This window comes from Heptranchias perlo, chromosome 2 (assembly GCF_035084215.1).
Source record: "Heptranchias perlo isolate sHepPer1 chromosome 2, sHepPer1.hap1, whole genome shotgun sequence".
NCBI classification, from domain to species: domain Eukaryota; kingdom Metazoa; phylum Chordata; class Chondrichthyes; order Hexanchiformes; family Hexanchidae; genus Heptranchias; species Heptranchias perlo.
Genome location: NC_090326.1, coordinates 20,555,851 through 20,574,407, shown reverse-complemented (window position 1 = coordinate 20,574,407; position 18,557 = coordinate 20,555,851). Strand labels below are relative to the sequence as shown.

Genomic DNA, 18,557 nt, shown 5'->3' with positions numbered 1-18,557 from the left:
TTCAGAAGAGCTGAAGTTCAAAGAGCGTGGAGGATGGGAGGCCGGCCAAGACAGCATTAGAATAGTTAAGTCTGGAGATGACAAAGGCATGGATGAGAGTTTCAGCAGCAGATGGACTGAGGTAGGGGATGTTAGAAGAGTAAGCAGACAGTCTTTGTGATGGAGAGGATATGGGGTTGAAAGCTCACTTTGGGCTTGAATAGGATGCCAAAATTTATCCCTCAATCAACACCTAATATAGTCTGGTTCATCCAGAGACATTTTCTGGGGAGGGTTTTGAATCAGTGGCAGAGGTATGGAGTTTGTGGTAGGGCTAAAGACAATGGCTTTGGTCTTCCCTACTGGAGGAAACTGAGGCTCATCCAGGACTGGATGTCAGACAGGTAGGCTGACAACACAGAGACAATAGAGCAGTGGTGGAGAGGTAGAGCTGGGTGTGGTCAGCGTACACGCGGAAGCTGACCCCATGTCTTCGGATCATGTTGTCAAAGGACAACGTGTACATAAGAAAGAGGAGGGAGCCAAGGATAGATCCTTGGGGGATTCCAGAGGTAACTGTGCTTGGGTGGGAAGAGAAGCCATTGCTGGAGATGATCTGGTTACAGTTGGATAGGCAAGAGTGGAACCAAGCAAGGGCAATCTCACTGAGTCAGACAGCAGAAGAGTAGTGTTGGAGGAGGATGGTGTGGTCAAAGGCTGTAGACTTTCACTGTATACTGCATTAGAGAACATACACATGAATTGCTGTCTCAAACGAAAGGAGTGTTTGGGGCATCACCTGCAGTTGTGTATTTTCAGTTTTCATTTCAGATTTCCAACATTTGCTGTTTCCCCTGTGTATTTTAACCTTCAAAATCTGTGCTGCTCACAGCCAGTGAAGAAAATCTAGTAGCTCATTCTTATTGCTTTATAAAGAAATGAATTATGTATTAGCGTATTTTGTTCCATTGAGGTTTTATTGACCTTCAACGACATACAAGGGGACGTAAGACAAGACCCTGCTCCCTCACAAATAGATGACCGAACATCACATCAATACCAAGTCCTATCTTCCTCTTTATAAAGGAGTTACTAAAAAAAAAATCTTCAGTTTTAATCTTCATCAAAGAGTAACTAATAAAGTGCTTGGTCTTCCCTTTTCCTTGAGGTAGATGTATGCTTCGGTGCGAATATGGAAGTATTGGTCACCGTCTCCCCAAACAAATCTCAGCCCTCCTCCCCTCATTCTTACTCCATATTACAAATTCAAGTCTAGTGTAGGTAACTTTTTGAGAGTAACTGATGCCACTAGGAACATAGGAACAGTAGTAGGCCATTTAGCCCCTAGAGCCTGATCCACCATTCAATGAGATCCTGGCTGATTTGTGACCTTACTCCATATACCTGCCTTAACCAAAGGTATTAAGGGATATGGGGCTAACAAAAATCTATCAATCTCTGATTTAAAATTAACAATTGAGCTAGCATCAATTGCTGTTTGCAGATGGGAGTTCCAAACTTCTACCACCCTTTGCATGTAGAAGTGTTTCCTAACAAGAGCAGCAAGCACATGGGAACACCACCACCTGCACGTTCCCTTCCAAGTCACACACCATCCCGACTTGGAAATATATCGCCGTTCCTTCACAGTCGCTGGGTCAAAATCCTGGAACTCCCTTCCTAACAGCACTGTGGGAGAACCTTCACCACACGGACTGCAGCGGTTCAAGAAGGCGGGTCACCACCACCTTCTCAAGGGCAATTAGGGATGGGCAATAAATGCCGGCCTCGCCAGCGACGCCCACATCCCATGAACGAATAAAAAAAAAACTTCACTCCTGAAAGACCTGGCTCTAATTTTTAGGCTATGTCCCCTAGTTCTAGATTCCTTAACCAGCGGAAATAAGTTCTATCTATTTACCCTATTAATGCCCATTAATAGCTTGAAAACTTTGATCAAATCACCCCATAATTTTCCAAATTCCAGGGAATACAATCCTGGTTTGTGTAATCTCGCCTTCTAATTTAACCCTCGGACTCCAGGTAACATTCTAGTAAATCTATGCTGCACTCCCTCCAAGGCCAATATTTCCTTCCTAAGGTGCGGTGCCCAGAACAGGTGCTCCAGATGTGGTCTAACCAGGACTTTGTATTGCAGTAGCATAACTTCTACCCCCTTGTATTCTAGTCCCCTAGATATAAAGGCCAGCATTCCATTAGCCTTTTTGATTATTTTCTGTACCTGTCAGTGTCATTTTAATGATCTATGGACATGGACCCCTAAGTCTCTTTGGACCTCCACTGTTTTGAGCTTTTCACCATTTAGAAAGTACGCTGATCTATCCTTTTTAGATCCAAAGTGGATGGCCTCACACTTGCCACAGTTTTACCCATTCACTTAATCTATTAATATCTCTCTAATTTTACGCTTCCGTCTACACTGCTTACAATGCTGCCTATCTTTGTGTCATCGGCAAACTTGGATATGTGGCTCTCTATCCCATCAGCTAAGTCATTAATAAATACAATGAATAGTTAAGGCCCCAACACAGATCCACGTGGGACACCACTAGTCACATCCTGCCAATTTGAGTACCTGCCCATTATCCCTACTCTGTCTCCTGCCGCTCAGCCAATTTCCTAACCAGGTCAGTAATTTGCCCTCAATTCCATGAGCAAAAGAGGTCTGAACATCTTTCGTTTTATGGGCGTTGATTCAGACTGCCCTATATCTTGTACTTGTACAATAGTGTAGCCCTTAATTCATTATGTGCTGAGTATTTTCAGAATTTAGCACAACTAGTCCCCATGCCTCATATCCCCAGTATTCAACCCTAGCTGGGTGTACCGCACAAAACATCTTTTTCCCCCTCCCATGCAGCCCCACAGAAACTCTGCCCAGCAGAGTACTTGATCTCAGTATATTCTTCTCTTTCTAGCCTCTAATCTCAATCCCAAACAAATATTTATCCAGTTCCTTTTTGAAGATGTTAATAAATGGCACGTTAAAATTCAGGGAGTCTTAATATCAGAATCTACTATGAAAGTAAGAAATTCAACAGCAGCTAGGGAAAGTAACAACAATAGATCAAAGATAATACAAGTGGCAAAAAATATATGATCATGGTCAATACATTTATTGGAAGTTAAGGATGTAACTGAGATCATGAATGATGTTTATGATATTTAGTCCATCAAAAAAGTACCTGAGCAATGGCCTCAATAATTTAAGACTGATATTGAAAGTTTATAGGAAGAAAGCGTAAGTTACGAATTAAATAAATTATCTCAACAGCCGGAAGTCGTTCCAATGCAATTAGTGCTAAGTTACCATAACATCTTCCAGAGTCAGTCCTGAGATCACTGCTGGAGTTAACATAAAGTTAACATGGATGAATGATTTTTCTGATACTAAATTGTATGATTAAAAAAAATGTTGCCACTGAAAAGTATATTATTCAAAAAAAATGTAGTAACAAAGTAATTGGGGATTTGATTTTCGAGTAGCACAAGGTTAACAGAAAATACACCGTAGCTTTGCAGTTGAGTTTCAATGGGTCATTATTCATTAACTGAAAGTGTTCAGTGACAGAAAAAAAATACTTTGTGGTATCAACATCCATTTTATTATTAAACACAGGAAAACCAGAGGCAAGTTATGTTTTGCTTTCATAACAGTTACTGCTGTCAAAAACATAATGAATTGTATGTGAAGTGCTTTGGGACATGTGAGATGTGATAAAACATTACATAAATGCAGGTCTCACTCTCAAGTTCCAGTGCTCTCCGACTAATTTTCCCTAATCCATTTCACCAAGAGGTCAAAAACAGAAAGAGCGATAACGTGGATTGTGGATAGGATACTAAATCTAATTGTCAAAAATTGATCCTACATAGAGTATAGTTAGCAGGACAGAACTCGAATATTACACACACCATGTTGTTCAACCTTTAATACACATTTCTTGGGGTCAGAGAGCGTGCAATGCTGTTCAAACCACTATCTCTCATCTCCTGGGAAAGGGAGAGAAGAGGGACAGATGCAATCCTAACCCTTCCGTATCCATCGTTGCATCATGCTGCCCGAAAAATGCAGCCAAGGTACAAAAAAGTAGAGAGACACAGTTGTAGTCTGCTCAACCCACCCAACTATGGGAAACGATAGCGATGAAATCCACTTGAATTTTTAAAATATAGATTTGGCACATTTTTGGAATTACAGTATCAGCTATACTACTGCAAACTATGCAAATTGAAGAATACAGTCAGTATGTACTTGAGATCACGACAGCAATTTCAGGTTCTGAAAGTTCTCTCACAAAAGGGCATTATAAACAATGCAATAAAACAGCATTCTCCCCCCACCACCCCTCTCTCTTTTATCGTTTCTTCTCCTGAAGGTTGTGACTTTATCTGAAGAGTGGTTTAATTAGTTCTGCTAGCCCTACCTCAAAGTGGCCATTCTTTAAGTATGAACCATGGCAGTGAGTACCAGGCCACCTTTCAACCATAGGGAGTGTCAAAGCCATGCTTTGTCCTGTTCACACATAAGCACTTTCCAACTTTACCTAACACCTCTATTGCTGTCCCATCTGAGATTAGCAAACTCAGCACATAGCAGACAACAAACCCAAATCTTACCAGTTTAGAGAGCTTAAAATAACACTCCATCCCAGTCAAAAACCCACAAAGTTAAAAATGGCACTGAAAAATGGTTATACTGAGCATCAATGAACACTACAGATCATGACCTTTCCTGACACTTTCTTGGAAGCCACACAAAGCAAATATAGAAAGAGACCTATTACTAATGGGTATTTTAGATGGGTCACTGTAGATTTCCAAACATACCAATATTTGACTTGTTCATTTAATCAAAAGGTTAACTACCTTAATTTAATTAGCAGTTTCTTTTTGATGGGAAAATGGTTTGTTTATTGTATAGGATTTATATATTGGGTGCAGTTCTGTAACGTTCTCTGACATTTGATGAAGTACTAAATTTGAAATTTCTACATCAAAGGAGGTTAAAATGTGTTATTTTTCACACCTACTGGGCTAAAAGCAGCTACTTGAAAAGGTGGAGTTCTTTCTAAAAGCAGTTGTGTTGAATCATCAACAACTTGTATTAAAATAGCATAAATAGCACCTTTAACTTAGAGAAATGTCCCAAGGTTCTTCACAGATGAGTTAAGTACAGTGGATTCCAAGCTAAAGAAGAACAGATTAGGATCGATGATCAAAAACTTGGTCGAACGGGTGGTTTTTGAGGGTGTCTTAAAAGGAGAAGGAGGTGAAGAGGCAGAGGGATTTAGGCAGGAAATTCCAGAGAGTTATGCCTAGGTAGGTGATAACATGGCAGGGTGAAGCAAGAGGGAAGTTGCATAAAAGGTTCAGAGGAGCATTTTCGGGTGGGGGGGGGGGGGAATTTCAGTGCTGGAGGAGGTTAGAGAGATGGGGTTAGGGAGGGGTGAGGCCATGGAAGTATTCAAACACAAAAGGGAGAATTTTAAATTTGAGGCACTGGGGGATTAGGAGCCAATGTAGACCAGCAAGAGCGAGGGTGATGGCAGAGCAGGACTTGCTGCAGGATAGGATATTGGCAGCAAAGTTTTGGATCAGCTGAGGTTTATGGAGAGTGAATGATCGGAGGCCAGCCAGGATAGTGTTGGAGTAATTGAGTCTTGCGATGACAAAGGTATGAATGGAAGCTTCAGTGGCCGATGGTAGGGAAGGAGCCAGGCAATGTTATGGAGGTGGAAATAGGTAGTCTGTCATGGAAAGGATATGGGATCAGAACTTGGGGTTGAGGTTCTGACAGTCTTGTCTAGCTTCAGGCAGTACCCAGGGAGTGGGATGGAATCGGTGGCGAGGGTACAGAGTTTGTGCCGGAGGCCAAAGGTGATGGCACTGATCTATCCAATACTTAGCAGAAGGAAATTATGGCTCATCCAAGACTAGATGTCAGACAAGTAGTCTAATACCAGAGGCAGTGGAAGGATTAAGAGAGGTGGTAGTAAAGTACAGCTGGGTGTCATTAGCATACATGTGGAACCAGATGATGCTGCTAAAGAATAGCATGTAGTTGAGGAACAGGAGGCCGCTGAGGATGGATTCTTGGTGTCTCCTCAGGTGACACAATGGGGGTGGGAAAAGAAGCCACTGCAAGAGATGCAAGGCTACAACCAAATAGGTAAGAATGGAGACAAGCAATGGTCATCCCACCAATCTGAACAATAGAGGAGGATGGTGTGATCGATCATGTCAAAGGCTGAAATAGAGACTGAGTTGGGATAATGCACCACAGTCACAGAGATGTAATTTGTGACTTTGTTTAGGGCCATTTTAACACTGTGGGAGGGGCGAAATCCTGTTGGTTGGATTCAAACAGGAAGTTGTGGTGATCGGCATGGATCTGATAAGTGACAACATGTTCAAGGACCTTGGAGAGGACTGGGAGGCTGGAAATTGGGTGGTAGTGAGAGGGATTGAAGTGGGTTTTTTCAGCAGAGGCTGATGGCAGCAGTTCCAAAAATGAGGTGGACAGTGCCTGAGGAGAGGGAACCATTTACAATGTCAGCTAGCACAGGGGTCAGGAAGGGATGTGGGGTGGTCAGCAGTTCAGTACAAATCACACAAAAGGTCTCAGAAACAGGGCCTGTTGAAGGTAACAAAGATTTGAGCAGGAAAAGACAAAAACTGGTTGAATTTGCAGAAGCAGAAACAGAAACAGTTGGATTAGCAACTGTATCATGGATGCTAGACATCTTGAACTTTGATATAGTAAATATACTAAAGCTTAAGTGCAGTCTCAGGTTCAGAGATAAATGTGTACAGTGGCCTAGTGAACTAGCAAGCTCAGAGGTTGTGAGTTCATGTCTCACCATGGCAAATTTAGAAATTGAATTGAATAAATCTGGTTAATTGTGGGCTGGCACCAAGAAAACAAAATGGCCATGAAAACTGCTGGGTTGTCATAAAAACACAACTGGTTGACTACTGTCCTTCAGGGAGGTGCCCGTCACCTTCTACCTGGTCCAGCCTACACATGACTCTAGGCCTACCCTTGGAGGTTGGCTCTTAGGAATCAGCCGTGGCAGCACTCTCACCTCCAAGTCAGAAGGTTGTGGGTTCAAGTCCCAATCCAGGCCTGGAGCACATAATCCAGGCCGACACTCCAGTATTGAGGGAATGCTGCACTGTTGGAGATGCCATCTTTCGGATGAGATGTTAAACCAAGTCTGCCCTCTCAGGTGGTGTAAAAAAATCCCATGGCACTATTTCAAAGAAGAGCAGGGGAGTTTTATCCCTGAACCAACATCAATAAAAAAGCAGATTAACTGGCTATTATCTCATGGCCATGGGAGCTTGCTGTGTGCGAATTGGCTGCTGAGTTTCCCTACACTGCAACAGTGAAACACTTCAGAAGTACATTATTGACTGTAAAGCGCTTTGGGACGCCCTGAGGACATGAAAGGTGCTATATAAATGCAAGTTCTTTTTTCTTCTTTCTTTTAGTGCTTTCAGGGCAACTAGGAATGGGCAATAAATATTATAAAACAATTATGAAAATTACCTTTGATATATCAAAATTTTTGCTTGTCTGCAGGCAGAGATGACCTTGGGAAAAGAATTGGGAGCAAAGTCCACAGCAGCAACAGAGTGGGTCTGTTCAGCTATAAACAGCAGCGTGTGGTTATTAGAATCACCAGATCAAAATTTCCCATGTTTTCTGAAATTGCCCCATCATACACCGCAGCTCCAAATGGCAACTGTTAGGCCAGCCCCCCAGCACACAGAAATTTCAAATCAGGTAATCTTAAATAAGTAAATCATTGCAGCTAGCAACTGTTCTTCCCATCTGTTGGTCTCCATAACTTTTCCCTAGGAGACCACCAACAGCAGTTCAGCTTGCATGGAGAATTCTATCTATAGTTTGATCCTGGGACACGGGCACTACAACCAATATTATGTCAGATTAAGTATTGCTATATTAAATTGCAGACCCAACCTGAGGTTAACATCTATGAAGGGTTTCACCATTAAGCCTCAATATAGCAAAATTGTTGTTTAGTCTTTTAGCCCATGAAGACTCCATTGTATTCAATCTGAAGATGTTTGTATGAAAAGTAATTGAATGAAAATTGTATTAAAAACCTTACATCTGCACGCACTTCTTGTCTACAAAACTTATTTCCAGTAGTCATATTTTGTCATAATTGTGTGTAAACTATTTCCATTATAAATTTGTATGTTCACATTAATAATGGTAATTACCTATGTAAAGTTAACACTAATATTGCCCTCCCACCAATGGTGGCACTAACACCTGAGTTTTATATTTCTCAGCTCATCAGCATAAAAAGGCACTCCTATCCTCCAACCAACTCCACCTCCACCTCTCAAACTGTGGTAAGTTTTGCTATTTAACTATCATATAAAACCAAAATATTACAGAAAATAAGCTGCAGAATGTGTGACGACAATAGGGACTTAAATACATCTGCTGTCCTGGTCCATTTATTCCCTACCCTCTAACCTTTATTTAGCTGAAGACAGCAGGTGTGCTACACCATGGGAGATCACACACACCTCCTTGTGATCCATTTCACGTGGGATCCAGTTATCTCCCTGTCCTCCTACACCCTCCCTTCCCAGCTTTCACATCGTTCACCTGACGAAGGGGGAAGCCTCCGAAAGCTTGTGAATTTAAAATAAAATTGCTGGACTATAACTTGGTGTTGTAAAATTGTTTACAATTGTCAACCCCAGTCCATCACCGGCATCTCCACATCATGACTACCATCGACACCACAAACTGCCGGCTCACAGTGGAAAGGATATCCAAGAAGATCGCGCATTTAGACACAGACATCTAGTTTGAATGATTTTAGATTGCTATCTCAATGTTCCTAGCAAATCTTTGTTCTTGTTTGATGAAGGCGCAGCCCGCTTTCTCCTGTACCAGTCCCTTTGTTTTGGTAATGTTCCCAGTTATTTATGAAGCTAGCAGTGTTGTTTTAACACCAAGTTGCCAGCCATTTATTTATATGCTTAAATGTTATCATTGAATTCTTCTCTTTTCCCCAAAACACAGTAAGTATACCAGAGAATATTACTTTTCATCCCATATCATAAACACATAGAATTGTTAGCCTTTTGGGTACACATCTCGAGCACAGGGTGTAGAAAACAGCCTTCCTGGATCATATGGGACAAATTCCACTTATAGGAACTGCCATTAAACCGTTGAGAGAAGAGGGAGGAAGCTCGGAAGGATCGGACAGGATAGGAAGACATTTAAATCAGTAATGTTGTGCATTATGCTGTGTGTGTGGTGCTTTTAATTCATTAGTTCACTTTGTTCCCACAACTAACAAGACCTATAATCACCAGTACTTCAGTCTGGTATTTTATAGGTGGGTAGCACTCTCATCGGAGTCTGAAGGTTGTGGGTTCAAGCCGCTATCCAGAGCCTTGAGCACATAATCTAGGCTGACACTCCAGCACAGTACCAAGGGAGTGCTGCACTGTTGGAAGTGCCGTCTTTCGGATGAGATGTGAAACCGATGCTCCATCTGCCCTTTCAGGTGGACTTAAAGGATCCCAGGACACTATTTGAAGAGGAGTAGGGGTGTTCTTCTGATGACCTAGCCAATATCTATCCCTCAACCATCACTGAAACAGATTATCTTGTCATTTATCTCATTGCTGTTTGTGGGACCTTACTGTGCATAAATTGGGGGCCACATTTCCCTACATTACAAGTGACTACACTTCAAAAGTACTTAATTGGCTGTAAATTGCTTCAGGAGGGCCGGAGGTCGTGAAACGTGCTACATAAATGAAAGTTTGTTATTTCTTTCTAAAGCTCAAAACACTCTCTTCAGAGAACCCGTTTGAATGGAAAAATCTATACTTATACCGCTGCATGTTTTTCCTGGTTGAAGTGGGCGTGGTACAAAGATTTCATGCATTCACCGTCATGCTTTATTAAAATCCCAATAGTAAGAAATGCCCACAGTGCATCCACGTGAATATTTCACAAACCAATCAATGTTTCACTGAAATCCTAACAAGTATTAGATACAAGCATACTGCACTTGTACAGCTGCAAATTCTACTGTATTTCATTCCTTTATTTCTGCAATTATAATACTGATTCATTCAGTTAACAATCTGTTAAATCAGGAGAGGGGGTGGGGCTTGCGGGCATCAAGCAGATGCTAGACCTTTCACCAGAGGGAATGAAGGAGTACTACAAAGCAAGCTACAGGTCTTATCCTTCTTCCAGAACCATTCATGCCTGCTGGTTTAGGAGCAGCATTTGTACTCGTGTTTGTATCCCCGAAGCTCAAGGTCAGATCCACCAAGGTCACACCGGTGTTCTTCTCTGACCACTGCCTCCTCCTGGCCGACTGTCACCTACAGGACGATCAGAGAGTGGGCAGGGGGACATGGAAGCTGAACGTGAAACTGTTGACCCCGGGAAACATTGAGGAACTGACGAGGGATTACAAAGGTTGGAGAACCGTAAAGCCCCTCTTTGATTCCCCAGTGCACTGGTGGGAAGCCATCAAGGCGAACATCAAGAGGTTCTTCATCCTCAAAGGTGTTCAGAAGGCGAGAGAGAGGCAGAGGGAAACGTCCCGACTCCAGAAAAGCATGCAGAATCTTCTCCTGCTGCAGTCGATGGGGATCGATGTCGGGGAGGAACTCAGAGAGGTGAAGGACCAGCAAGCCTCGCTCTTTGCCTCCGAGGCCTCCAAGATCATCTTCCGGTCCAGAGTCCGCTCCGTGGAGCAGGACGAGACTTGCTCGCGCTTCTTCTTCCAAAAGGTGCACAGAGAGAGCTCTGTGATCAGCAGCCTGAAGGAAGAGAACGGCTTGGTCACGTCCTCGCAGCCCGACATACTGAGGATCTGCAAATCCTTTTATGCCGGACTGTACGACGCGAAGCCCACAGACAGCGCGGCCTCCCACTCCTTCTTGTCGTCTATCACGGAGGTTCTAGACGACAGCAAGCGGGAGAGTCTGGATCACCCGCTAACTCTGGACGAACTGACAAAGGCCGTCCGATCCTTCGAGAAGAGTAAGACTCCCGGAAGCGACGGCTTACCGATGGAGTTGTACTCGGCTCTGTGGGACTGGATAGGCCCAGACCTGCTGGAAGTGTACGGGGGTATGCTTCTGGCAGGCAGCATGTCAGACTCCATGAGGAAAGGCATCATCACCCTCATCTACAAACGGAAGGGGGAGAGGGAAGAAATCAAAAATTGGCGACCCATCTCACTACTTAACGTGGACTACAAAATTCTGTCCAAGGTCATCACCAATCGGGTCAAGTCAGCCCTGGAGGTGGTGATCCACCCCGATCAGACCTGCGCCGTACCCGGCAGGAAGATCTCTGATAGCCTGGCGCTACTCAGGGATACGATTGCCTACGTACAGGACAGGGGGGGTGAACACCTGCCTGATCAGCCTGGACCAGGAGAAGGCCTTTGACAGAATATCCCACACGTACATGATGGACGTGCTCTCCAAAATGGGGTTTGGGGAGGGAATCCACAATTGGATCCAACTGCTCTACACAAACATCAGTAGCGCAGTTTCAATCAACGGGTGGGAATCAGAAAGCTTTCCGATCAAATCTGGAGTCAGGCAGGGCTGTCCTCTCTCCTCCGTCTTGTTCGTGTGTTGCATCGAACCCTTTGCCGAGTCCATCAGGAGGGATGCGGGCATAAGAGGGGTGACGATCCCAGGCAGCGGAGGCACTCAGGTCAAGGCCTCCCTGTACATGGATGACGTCGCCGTCTTTTGCTCGGATCAGCTGTCGGTCCGCAGATTGATGAGCATCTGCGACCAGTTCGAACTGGCCTCGGGGGCCAGGGTAAATCGTAGCAAGAGCGAGGCCATGTTCTTTGGGAACTGGACCGACCGATCCTTTGTCCCCTTCACCGTCAGGTCGGATTACCTGAAGGTGCTGGGGATCTGGTTCGGGGGGGGCCGGGGCGTGCACCAAAAACTGGGAGGAGCGTATCTCCAAGGTTAAGCAGAAACTGGGACTGTGGGATCAACGATCCCTCTCGATCGTGGGCAAGAACCTGGTCATCAGGTGCGAGGTGCTCTCGGTGTTGCTGTACGTGGCGCAGGTCTGGCCCATACCTCGCTCCTGCGCCGCGACAGTCACCCGAGCCATCTTCCACTTTGTCTGGAGATCAAAAATGGACCGTGTCCGCAGGGTCACGATGTACAAATCTCCAGAGAAAGGGGGGAAAGGCGTGCCCAACGTGGCCCTCATCCTGATGGCCACCTTTGTGTGCGGCTGCATCAAGCTGTGCATAGACCCTCAGTACGCAAACACAAAGTGTCACTACGTGCTGAGATTCTACCTGTCCCCGGTGTTGAGAAGGATGGGCCTGGCCACGCTGCCACGGAACGCTCCGTCCAGTTGGACCGTTCCGCCCCACCTGTCCTTCGTGGAAAGGTTTGTGCAGGAAAACACCTTTGATCACAAGGCGATCAGTAAGTGGTCCGCACGTAACGTCCTCGAGACCCTGCGGGAAAAGGAGATGGTGGATCCTGTCGGTTGGTTCCCCGAGCAGACTGTCAATGTCATTTGGCAGAACGCCTCATCGCCAGAGCTTTCAAACAAGCACCAAGACCTAGCTTGGCTGGTGGTGAGAAGGGCCCTTCCAGTCAGATCCTTCATGCACTCCCGGGCTCTCAGCGCCACCGCGCGCTGTCCCAGAGGAGGCTGCGGTGGAGACGAGACCGTCACCCATCTCCTTATGGAATGTGCCTTTGCAAAGAAGGTCTGGAGAGAGATGCAGTGGTATCTGTCCAGGTTCGTCCCGAGCAGTTCCGTAACACAGGTTTCTGTGCTCTACGGGCTGTTCCCGGGGACGCACACTGAGACGGACATCGGCTGCTGCTGGAAGACCATCAACTCGGTGAAAGACGCCCTTTGGTCTGCCCGAAACTTGCTGGTCTTTCAGCACAAGGAGCTGTCCTCGACCGAGTGTTGCAGACTGGCACATTCCAAGGTCCAGGACTACGTGCTGAGGGATGCACTGAGGATGGGTGCGGCCGCCGCAAAGGCCCTGTGGGGAAAGGCAACCTTTTAGAGCCTTCCCGCCATTGTAAACCGAGGGGCTGCAATCAGGGAAAAACCCCCTCGGGCAGAATGTAAAATTCAAATTGCTGTAATGTACCTATAATGAATCTGAAATGGACCAGAAATGAATCTGTAAGCAATAATCCGTGTTGAGTATGATGCAATGAGACACCCTAGAGTGTCATGAATTGTAATTATGTCCAATGTGTTCATTGAGCTGTACTTCACGTAACCTGCAAATTGTATAATCTGTATTGTGTACGTTTGGAAAGTGATATGACAACTGTATTGTATGTACTGCTGCAAATTTTATGAATAAAGTATATTTAAAAAAAAAATTTACTCGTGACCCACTCACCCTCTTAAATCGGGGAAACAATTGGAAAGGGCAGAGACCAAGCTTTTTAAAAAATATATTCCCCATTATATCAGTGAAGTAATACTGTGCATTTAAAAACTCCAGGTATTTGTTTTTAAATCATTGGCATCACTGTGCAATGGAGCTATAAAAATACAATTATAACATGTATTAAAAAAATTTAAACAGTAGCTTAGTGTGCTGCATCTGCATGCAGTACTGGAAACTGGAGGGACACAGATTTGATCCTCAGCACTACTGATCTCAGCCATCCTGCAGGGGGAGGCTCACAGATAGTCCAGACATCTCACTGCAAGGCTGGAGCAGAAAATGGTACATACACCTTTATATACAATTTTTAGAATTAAGCTTATCACACTTTAAAGGGCTGACATTTACATGTGCAGAGAACTCTTTACATCTATACTCACGTCCCTCCCTGAACCCATTCCAATTTTGTTTAAGTTCCTATCGTCTGACCCAGATCTGTACACCTACTCCCTCCTACAGCCCAAGAGTCAGTGACTAACATTTTGATGCACTGTAAAGATTATACGATGGCAAAATATTTATAGTACTTTTAGGGGTGTGTAGGCACCACTGAATGATGAGCAGAAGTCGTGCAAGCAAGCACACACGCCAAACCATTAAATCCAATGTGCATTATTAGAAGAAAAAAAAATCTGAATTAAAAAACATGACTTTTTCTTGCCCTTTAGACCTACACACTCATTTCTAGAGGTGATCTCATCTCAGTCCTCCAAACGCTATGAAATTTGAGACTAGCTTGGGGTGACCAACCCACTGATTTATCCTCCGCTGTGGAAGAATAACTAAATCTCCATATGGACCACTGCCCTGGAAGATTAGCTGAAATAATGAACTTACTAAGATAAATTGGAATTTCACTTCTCAAAATGCAAGAAATTTTAAAACTGAAAAGGAAAAATTTGCAGAGCTATGGGGAAAGAGCAGGGGAGTGGGAGTAATTGGATAGCTCTTTCAAAGTGCCGGCATAGGCACAATGGGCTGAATGGCCTCCTTCTATGCTTTATGCTTCAAGATATATTTTTCAGTTTAATTACAACTTCCCACACTAAACTACTAATTTGCCCACACACTCTTTTCATTTTCAGAATTGCCAGAAGTACTGCTCCACTCACTTCAAACAGGAAGTGCATAAGTAATAGCTGGAGGGAAAGCCCAGCTTCGGAAAGCCCATCTTCAGTTTATACACAGGAAAAGCCCGATTACCCGATCAGGCACTTCTGTACTGCAATGATTTAAATTAATGAACAGAACACAGTCTCAAAACTTTTCTGATGTTTATAAAAATAAAGGCACACCCCACTTTACAATGCAATTTCAAATCTGATGATGCTTTTGTCTTTCAGAAAGCAACTAAAGTCAGAACCATTGTAGTCTAATATACATACTTATTGTAAATTGTAAATCAAATTACAGCATATTGACAAACAAATGCTTAATAAAGACAATCTGATATAACACTTAACTACAGCTGCTCTAGATTTTTATTATTTTTAAACTGAACCTTCAAGATGATTTTACTATACTAAACTATAAAACAATAAAATAACAGAACATTTACATGCTTCACCTTTTAATACATAGGACCTCTTAAGAGATGTCTTGTTTTTCATTGCTGTACCAAAAACTTTGGTCAACTTTACTATATTTAACACAAAGTTCAAATTGGTGTTTTCACATATTAAAAATATAATTGGCTCCAGTTGCTTGTGTGTTTTTGTTTTCTACCTCTTTGCCCAACAGGTAAGAGCATGCATATATGTCAAAGCATCATTGCAGTTATCACAGTCTTCAGATTAACCCACACAAATGTTTAGAATTTCGTTGGAATGGGCACTTGTCAAAAAATTAGAAACAAATTTTGAACACCATAATTATCGTTAAACATTCTTAAAAAGCTTTTGACTAGACGAGACCATTTTTGTTAGTTGTTTTACAAACCTTTAAGTACAAAAAAAACGACAAACTACTCATCCGCCCTTACTCAAAATTTCACTTTTGATTTCCAGGCATTTCGGAGAGGAAAACAAGAACAACATTTACTAGCATTACTTTTACTTGTGCAAAACCTGCGGGACTCCCCCCAAAAACTGGATAATAGTAAGGGTAGACTCTGCCCCTGTCTCTAGGTTCTGGAATGGAATACTCTCCATTCGTTAGACAATGGACTGCGTTCCACCCTCTCTGTCTCCCACAGAGGTAACAAAGGAAAGAATTATTTGTTGCAAAGTAACCCAGCGGATCCCATTTTTCTCCTCCTTCACTTACATTAAAGTCAGGTCCACCCTCAGATTCCGTCTCTCCTGTGTGATTTTTTTTCCTCTTTCCCTTTCACATTAGTAGGGTTGGCGAACCAGTCTTTTGTCAGATTTTTGTTTGCTGTTGCCTCCTCCTGATGCAAAGTCAATAAGCCAATGTGGTACTGTTCAGAAGAGATTTGACGACATTTTCTAGCCCGACCCCCTTCGACCGTGCCTTGTTACTGCCGCTAATTACGTCTGCAGCTTGTGCTTTCGCAAATCTGAGGTTAAGCAGCGTGAGGGAAGGAGCGACAAGGACGCGCGGGGAGCAAGAGAGAACACTCCGTCTGCTTGACCTGTCGGAAAGCCTCCTCTCTGTACTGCCGCACCTGGACTGGCGAAACCAAACTACAAATGTCCCGATTGCATCGATTACACTGCGTAAAGTCTGAGATCATTTTGATTGTTTTGCATATTCGTCGCTAATATCATTCATGATTAAAAGTGTATATATATATTTAAAACTTAATCGGCATTACTTGATTTAAGACACAGCAATTAATACATCCGCAACCTATCAAGTGTCACAGCTTTTGTTTAAAGATTACCCCTTTACGTCGCTGTTAGAAATAGACACACCTGTCACTGCTTGAAACATTTGTCTGATATTAACAGTTTAAGTCTCCGAACGCGACAGCCTCCGCTTGCTCTGAAAGAGCTTTTAAGCCTTACATAATATATATTCTATTCATTTATCTATTCTCAACCGTAGATACGGGGTGGTGCCAGAGGACTGGAGAATTGCAAATGTTACACCCATGTTCAAAAAGGGTGTAAGGATAAACCCAGCAACTATAGACCAGTCAGTTTAACCCTTTAGAAACCATAATCTAGGACAGAATTAACTGTGTGGATTGATTAGGGAAAGCCAGCGTGGATTTGTTAAAGGCAAATTGTGTTTAACTAACCTGATAGAGCTTTTTGATGAGGTAACAGAGAAGGTAGATGAGGGCAATGCAGTTGATGTGGTGTTTATGGATTTTCAAAAGGCATTTGACAAAGTGCCACATGGTAAGCTTATCATCAAGATTGTGGCCCATGGAATAAAGGGGGCAGTAGCAATATGGATGCAGAATTGGCTAAGTGACAGGAAACAAAGAGTAGTGGTTAACGGTTGTTTTTTGGACTGGAAGGAGGTGTACGGTGGTGTTCCCCAGGGGTCAGTGCTGGGACCACTGCTTTTCTTGATATATATTAATGACTTGGACATGGGTGTACAGGGCACAATTTCAAAATTTGCAGATGACACAAAACTTGGAAGGGTAGTAAACAGTGAGGAAGACAGTGATAGACTTCAAGAGGATATAGACAGGCTGGTGGTATAGGCAGACACGTGGCAGATGAAATGTAACGTAGAAAAATGCAAAGTGATACATTTCCGCAGGAAGAACGAGGAGAGGTGATATAAACTAGAGGGCACAACTCTAAAAGGGGTACAAGAACAGAACGATCTAGGAGTACATGTGCACAAATGGTTGAAGGCGCAGGGCAGGTTGAGAAAGCAGTTAAAAAAGCATACGGGATCCTGGGCTTTATAAATAGGGGCATAGAGTATAAAAGCAAGGACGTCATGATGAACCTTTACAAAACACTGGTTCGACCACAACTGAAGAAATGTTCTGGGCATTGCACTTTAGGAAAGATGTGAAGGCCTTAGAAAGGGTGCAGAAAAGATTTACTAGAATGATTCCAGGGATTATGGACTTTAGTTACGCGGATAGACTGGAGAAGCTGGGGTTGTTCTCCTTGGAACAGAGATGGTTGCGAGGAGATTTGATAGAGGTACTCAAAATCATGAAGGGTCTAGACAGAGTAGATAGAGAGAAACTGTTCCCATTGGCAGAAGGTTCAAGAACCAGAGGACATAGATTTAAGGTGATTGGCAAAAGAACCAAAGGTGACATGAGGAGAAACTTTTTTTTAAACATAGTGAGTGGTTAGGATCTGGAATGCACTGCCGGAGGGGGTAGTGGAGGCAGATTCAATTATTGCCTTCAAAAGGGAACTGCGTAAATACTTGAAAGGAAAAAAAATTGCAGGACTATGGGGATAGGGCGGGGGAGTGGGACCAACTGGATTGCTCTTGCATAGAGCCGGCGCTGACTCGAGGGGCAAAATTGCTTCCTTCCCTGCTGTAACCTATCTATGATTCTATACTCTCAACACATGTTTCCAATATCTTAATACAGCCCGATCCCAACTACAGCCTCTTTATCCTGCGGCTATTCCAGGGTGAGAGTATAGCGACGGTTATGGCTTTTGACATGGTTGATATTTTTTCAATCCAGATGAAAATCGTGGGGATAGGGTAACGTTACATTTTCCACGTGAAAATGGGAATTCCACGTTGCGACAAAAAAAAAACGTTTCGCACATTTGTTCACTTACTCTCTTTTACTGAGCAAATATTTTATTTTGCCTTATTTCACGCAGGTCATAAAACGGTCTTTATAGTTTCCCTACTGGAAAGAGGAGAAAGCTAATGCTACCGACCACAGCAGATGATGTCTGCATGTGGAATTGAGATACCAAACATAGAGACTCGGAAATCCGGAGAGTCGGGGAAATCACGTGGGTTAACGTGGGCAGTTGGTCGATTTTGAGTGACAATAATTTATCAGTTTACTGATTTATTATATATAGGCATTGATCAGTATTAAGTAAAAATGAAAAACGTTAGGCGTGCTGCATTATTGGGCTGCGGCAGGTGATCGGTAATGTGCAAGAGTACAGCCCGACCACTCACATGCAAAGC

The 18,557-nt window shown here is 43.5% G+C and overlaps 1 protein-coding gene across 1 annotated transcript in view; it reads right to left on the bottom strand.

Moving 5' to 3' along the window:
• si:dkey-118j18.2 (uncharacterized) overlaps positions 1-16,041 on the bottom strand; it is a 54,312-nt gene extending 38,271 nt beyond the window's left edge. Inside the window, exon 1 of the mRNA XM_068001003.1 lies at positions 15,771-16,041. The gene's annotated coding sequence lies outside the window, so the exon portion shown is untranslated. The remainder of the gene's footprint in view (positions 1-15,770) is intronic.
• Between the last annotated feature and the right edge of the window lie 2,516 nt (positions 16,042-18,557).